The sequence below is a fragment of the Triticum dicoccoides genome, chromosome 6B, assembly GCF_002162155.2.
Source record: "Triticum dicoccoides isolate Atlit2015 ecotype Zavitan chromosome 6B, WEW_v2.0, whole genome shotgun sequence".
NCBI classification, from domain to species: domain Eukaryota; kingdom Viridiplantae; phylum Streptophyta; class Magnoliopsida; order Poales; family Poaceae; genus Triticum; species Triticum dicoccoides.
The window spans coordinates 362,449,206-362,454,702 of NC_041391.1; the positions used below are offsets into that span (position 1 = coordinate 362,449,206).

At 50.9% G+C, this 5,497-nt stretch overlaps 1 protein-coding gene across 4 annotated transcripts in view; it reads right to left on the bottom strand.

Annotated features, from left to right (window-relative positions):
- The window catches only part of LOC119322140 (probable protein transport Sec1a), an 89,505-nt gene that overhangs the window by 26,904 nt on the left and 57,104 nt on the right, over window positions 1-5,497 (bottom strand). The window lies entirely within an intron of this gene.

The following is a 5,497-nucleotide window of genomic DNA, read 5'->3' on the forward strand; positions in this document are numbered from 1 at the left end:
CATGGGGGATCGGACTGAGTTTGGACAGGAGAAGGCTGTGTTGTGGCCGTGTCTAAGCTTCCGTCAGAAAATAAGCAAGCTGGAGCTCCAAGGGCACATACTGAAGGGCCACAGTCCTCTCTTGCACCTGAGAACGCATGTAGGGGTCAGAAAATAAGCAAGTTGAAGCTCCGAGGGCACATACCGATGTTCTTGGTAAGCTCATGCTTCACAGGATCATGGGCAATGTTGAGTGCCACGTGCTGTCGGAGAGCAAAGGGGTCGTCAGTGCAGCAGTGGAAACACAAAAATCCTGAAAAAGCCACCGTCCAAGTAATCTTTGCAATCACGGAGGCTATAGAGCGCAGCTCAGCCTGCACTGGAGCGAGATACAACAGTCTACTTCTTGGTCTTCCAGGCAATTAGAGAGGAGCCAAAAAAACATAATAGGCGGAAAGAGTGCGGCTATCAGTGTGATCGCTTGCCCAAATCACATCACAGTAGGCCTGAAGCTGGAGAGCTAGAGCTAGAGAAGAATAGGTGACGGGTCACAGTCCCACAAAGATAACGAAGAACACGGAGAACACGACTAGTGAGGTTGAGTGGGAGCAGAGACAGACTGACTCAGAATCTGCACAACATAAGAAATGTCAAAACGAGTGATGCCTTGATAGACAAGGCTCCCAACAAGATGATAGTAGCAAGTGGGATCCGCAAGTGGTTCACCCTCACCAGGACAAAGATGAAGAACAAAATCCATAGGGGTGTCAACCGTGCGCTGATCAGTGAGGCAAGCACGAGTGAGAACACCTTGGATGTACTTCTCTTGAGAGAGATAAGTGCCCTCAAGGGAAGAAATGATCTTAAGTCCAAGAAAGTAGCAAAGAGAACCCAAATTACTCATCAAGAATTGCTCATGAAGACGTTTCTTGACAAAATCAATGAATTGGTGGTCATCCCCTGTGATAACCATGTCATTAACATAAAGGAGCAAAAGGGTGCGACCATGAGTGTGAATAAACAGAGTAGGATCATGAGTACTAGAAGAGAAATCTGTGATGACGGCGGAGAAACGCTCAAACCAGGCACGAGGAGCTTGTTTCAGCCCATAAAGTGAGGGGCAGAGGCGACAAACAGTGCCATCAGAGACGGTACATCTAGGAGGCGGTTGCATATAGGCCACTTCCCACAGCTCACCATTCAGGAAGGCATCTTGACATCTAATTGAGAGATGGACCACTGCGGAACAGCAGCAACAGCCAAAAGAGTGTGAATAGGGGTCATATGAGCAACATGAGCAAAAGTCTCATCATATTCATGACCATACTCCTGCTAGAAGCCACGCGCAACAAGACGAGCTTCGTAGGCGATGTTTGCGTGCAGACACCTATTTTGAGCATGGGGCCAGGACAGGAATACTGAGGAAAGGTGCCATGTTTAGAAGGAGAACCACGAAGCGCACAAGATAGGTACTCACCAGCTGAATCAGCACGAAAAACTCGAACAGAGGAATCATACTAAGTGTGAACCATGGTAGCGAAAGACTTGTAAATTTGAAGCACTTAACTATGAGACGACATAAAGTAGATCCAAGTGTGGCGAGAAAAATCATCAATGAAAATTATATATTATTTGTGACCTCCTTTTGATACGAAGAGGATAAGACCCCATACATCAGAGTGAAGAAGCCCAAAAGGTCATTGAGAAACAGAATTACTAGAGCGATAGGGAAGTTGTATGTGCTTGCCAAGCTTACAGCTCTACAACTAAGTAAACTATCACCGGAGATAGACCCTAGAACACCACTCCTAACCAAAGAAGACAAGAAAAGCCACATATGTGACCCAGTCGATTATGTCACTGAGCGAAGGAGGTGGTGGAGGTGGCAGTTGAAGCAAAAGGGGTGGTGATGTCTGACTGGCTAGAGGACCCAGGCGAAGGAAGGCACAACCAGTTGAGCTCCCAAAGGCGCTGAGAGTCATGCGCCGGGGACCAATCCCAACCGGGTTGGAATCCAGAATAACACGACAATCCAAATCAATGAGCCGACTAGCAAACAGAAGTTGCATAGTTAGTTTAGGAACATGAGTTGACAGCACGAAGGTGATGTATGTGTGGTGTCATGTGAAAGGAGGCCCAGAATCAAGAATCCAGACCTGGCGCAGTCCGTCTGGAGATCGAAGATGGCACTCCGGTGCGCAACTCATGGAATACTGAGCATCTTCGCAAGTTCTACACATGACGCGTGGTTGCCGAGCATCCCGGCAACCCTTTTTGTACAAGTTTGTCGGCAAGACATGTAATCCTTTGTACAAAGCCAGGCGTAGACCCTGTGCATAGTGAAATAAAGATAAGTGTTTCACAGCCCTTTTGTTAAATGCATATATGTTTGTACAAGTTGTATGCAGGGTGGTGTTACATTTTGCCTTGTATGAGATGTTTAACGAACCTTCAAGGTTTCCAGCCTCCTCTTTTCTCTTCTTTCTTTTTCTCAAAGGACAGAAGGGTTCCTCGCGTGCAAGTTTCCCATGGGGAGTGATGGTATGGATACCACAAGTGACGCTCAAGTTATCATTTCACGACAAAAATTACAGCAAAGAAAAAGCTAAATTGAAAAACTTTGAATCAGATTCTTTATTGTAGTTGCATTTCTTCCTTGAACGATTTTGGCCTTTATATGAGAAACCTGCACGCTAAGAAGCCTCGTCATGACCAACCGCGCCCTTACTTTATTCAAGTCCGCTCGACAACTTAAGTGGCTGCGCTGCGACGTCAAGTGTGACCTTGCCGGCAGCAGCACTTCCGGCAGGCCGCTAAGGACCCGTTCCTCAAGCGCTCGTGGCAAGAGTGTGCGCACCGGCAAGTTTTTAGCAAGCGTAGGGTACAAAAATCATGCAAAGACAGAATAAGACAAGGAAGATACCACACGACTGTTCATCAGACAACGGTTTATATTACATCAAAAGCCAAATGCAGTTCTAACTTGAGATAGATCTGTATTTTGCATGAACTGCGCTTGCAGCCAAATGGTGCAAGCAAAGAGCTAGTTCCTATACTGGCCCTCAGTCCAGGGGATTGCGGCGACCTAGTCGGCGAGTGGCGCGACAAGCTCTTTGGCGGCCTTGGTATTTGCTTCCTTCGGCAACCTCTTGAAAGCCTTGGAGATGTCGAGGCCATGGTTCTGGTACCTTGAAGAGGAAATCTCGGCAAAGCCCGCGGGACTCGGTGGCAAGATGTGTAGCTCGAGCCTCCTGTTGCTTTTCCAATGCCTCGACAAGACTTTCAAAGAATAGAATGAGCGTGGTGCTGGCGGCGTCCCGCTCATTGGTGGAGAAGTGAAATTTCGGCAAGCCCTCGTCAGCAGCTTTGGCGGCCGCGCTAGCGGCGATTTTGCTAGCCTCGCTAGCAATGTCCTTCGCGATCCCCTTGATTGTGGTGTTTATGTCCATGGCCTCGGTTGAGGGTGGATCTGAGGAGGGAGGGAGTCGAATTCAGGTCAAGTTCAAGAAAACAAAAATCATCAAGGAATGGGACCGCTTGACGGAAATGACTTACCGGACTAAGTCTGTTGGGGAGGAACAACTTCCCCTCCGACAACTCCGGTTGTCGTCGCCTGGCGGCCGGCAGACTCACTTGTCGGCACGTCATCAGTGTAGACAAGCTCGTCGGTGGAGGTCCTTGCCGGAGAATTGGGTTCCGTCACAGTGGTCGATGGGGGCGTCACGTCGAGATTCACTTCCGGGCGCTCCTCTTCTTCGTGACGCTCTTCTCCTGCTTCCTTGATGATGTCAGCAATGACAGCCTCAACGCCAATGCTTGCCAAAGAAACAAGGTAGTGGCCTCACGCTGGGGGCTGATTATCACCACGTCCGCGTCGGGCGGCAAGCTTGTCGTCGGCTCATCCCCCATTGTGGTCCTTGCCTTCTTCGCCATCCTTTGCGCGAGGGTTTGCTCGTCACTATCAATCAAAGCAAGACGGAGAAAATCAGATCAACAGAAACGATGTATCAAGAATTGATAGAAGCGACTGGCGCATACTCTTCGTCCTCCTCCTTGTCGCTAAGGACAAAGAGGTCGTATTAGCCCTCAGGTCCAGCGTTAGAGGCAGAGGCAGGAGGCGGAGTGGGAGTCCTGGCTCGCTTGGTTGTCGAAGGTGCGGCAGGTTGAGAGGACCCGGTTACTCCAACAGTAGACGAGGTTGGCTGCCTTAAAGAGGCGCACCGCATTTACTGTTGTTGAGGAGCTTGGCGTCCAGATCCTTGCCGCCCGATGGCTTTGGCGGCCGCTCCCTTGGCGGCCACTTCATCGCCCGAAGGAGGGTGAACTCCGGAGGCGGCTTTCCGGAGGGTGCGGGTTTTCTTTGCCGGAACAGGAGGAACAGGGGGCTCCTTGTGCACCTGCTCCTCAGCGGTTTCGTCGCCCTGTTCCCCGGCAAGCTCTTCTTGTCCTCCGATAGGCCCTTCCAACGCCTCATCTACTAGTTCGTCCTCAACCGCTTCACCAACATTGGTTGCCGCGGATCCAGACCCGCCGGCGCCCCCGGCCATCCTTGCTTCCGCCGCCCTGTTGGCAATGTACGCCAGCTCTTCCTTGGTGGTACTGCGGATAAGGTCCGTCTCCTCCCTGATGGCTTTCTCCCGCATGATATCCACTGCATTCTTGTAATCCCAAGCTAGCCTTCCTTTGTCCGGAAGGGTGCGGCGGCGGAGGAAGTCTGCTCCTACCATCTCAATGGTGAGGCCAGCAGCCCTGAGGCGAAGGATGCGAGTCGTTTATGTCAAGAGAGCCCCAATCCACACCGTGCTCCACCTTCTTCATCCTCGGCCTGCAGAAATTTGAGAACTCGGAGTCTTTTATCCAGCACCATTCCGCTCGCCATTCGTCCCATTTCAGATGCAGTTGCCCGTCGAGGTAAGACTCCTTGGCACTGGCCTTGGGTATCCAGGTGATGTCGCCGGAAGGGACGTCTGCTTTGATCTGGGGAACAAAGTAATGGCGGAAGAGAGCAACTTTGGGCATGACTCCGACGAAGTTCTCACACATATGCGCGAAGACAGACATAAAGGTCATGGCATTTGGTGTGAAGTCGAGGAGATCGAACCCATATGTGTACATGTTCTCAGCGAAAAAATCAGAGAAGGGGGGACAAGTCCACAATAGGAGTATGCAGTGAAGAACGGGTACTTGTCTCCGCTGGATTTGGCAGAGCCGGGAAAAACTTGTGGCGCGGGATGGGCCGCTGTCTCCCTCCCCCACATGATCGCATATCGCTCGATCAGATCCTCCTGCTTAAGCACCGGTGCGAGGACGATGTTCTTTCTCCGCAACGCCGCCATTTCCTCCTTCCTCTCCTCTGCTTCCGGGTCAGCTGGCTTTTTGGATTTGCCTTGGCCTCTTTTTGGGAGCCATGGTGGATGCCAAGGAAGTGGATTTGGTGGTGAAGGAATTGCGCGGTGGAGTGGCAGCGAAAGGGGCAAAGTACTCTGTTCTTGCGCAAGGAAGAAGACGAGGAGGCAGG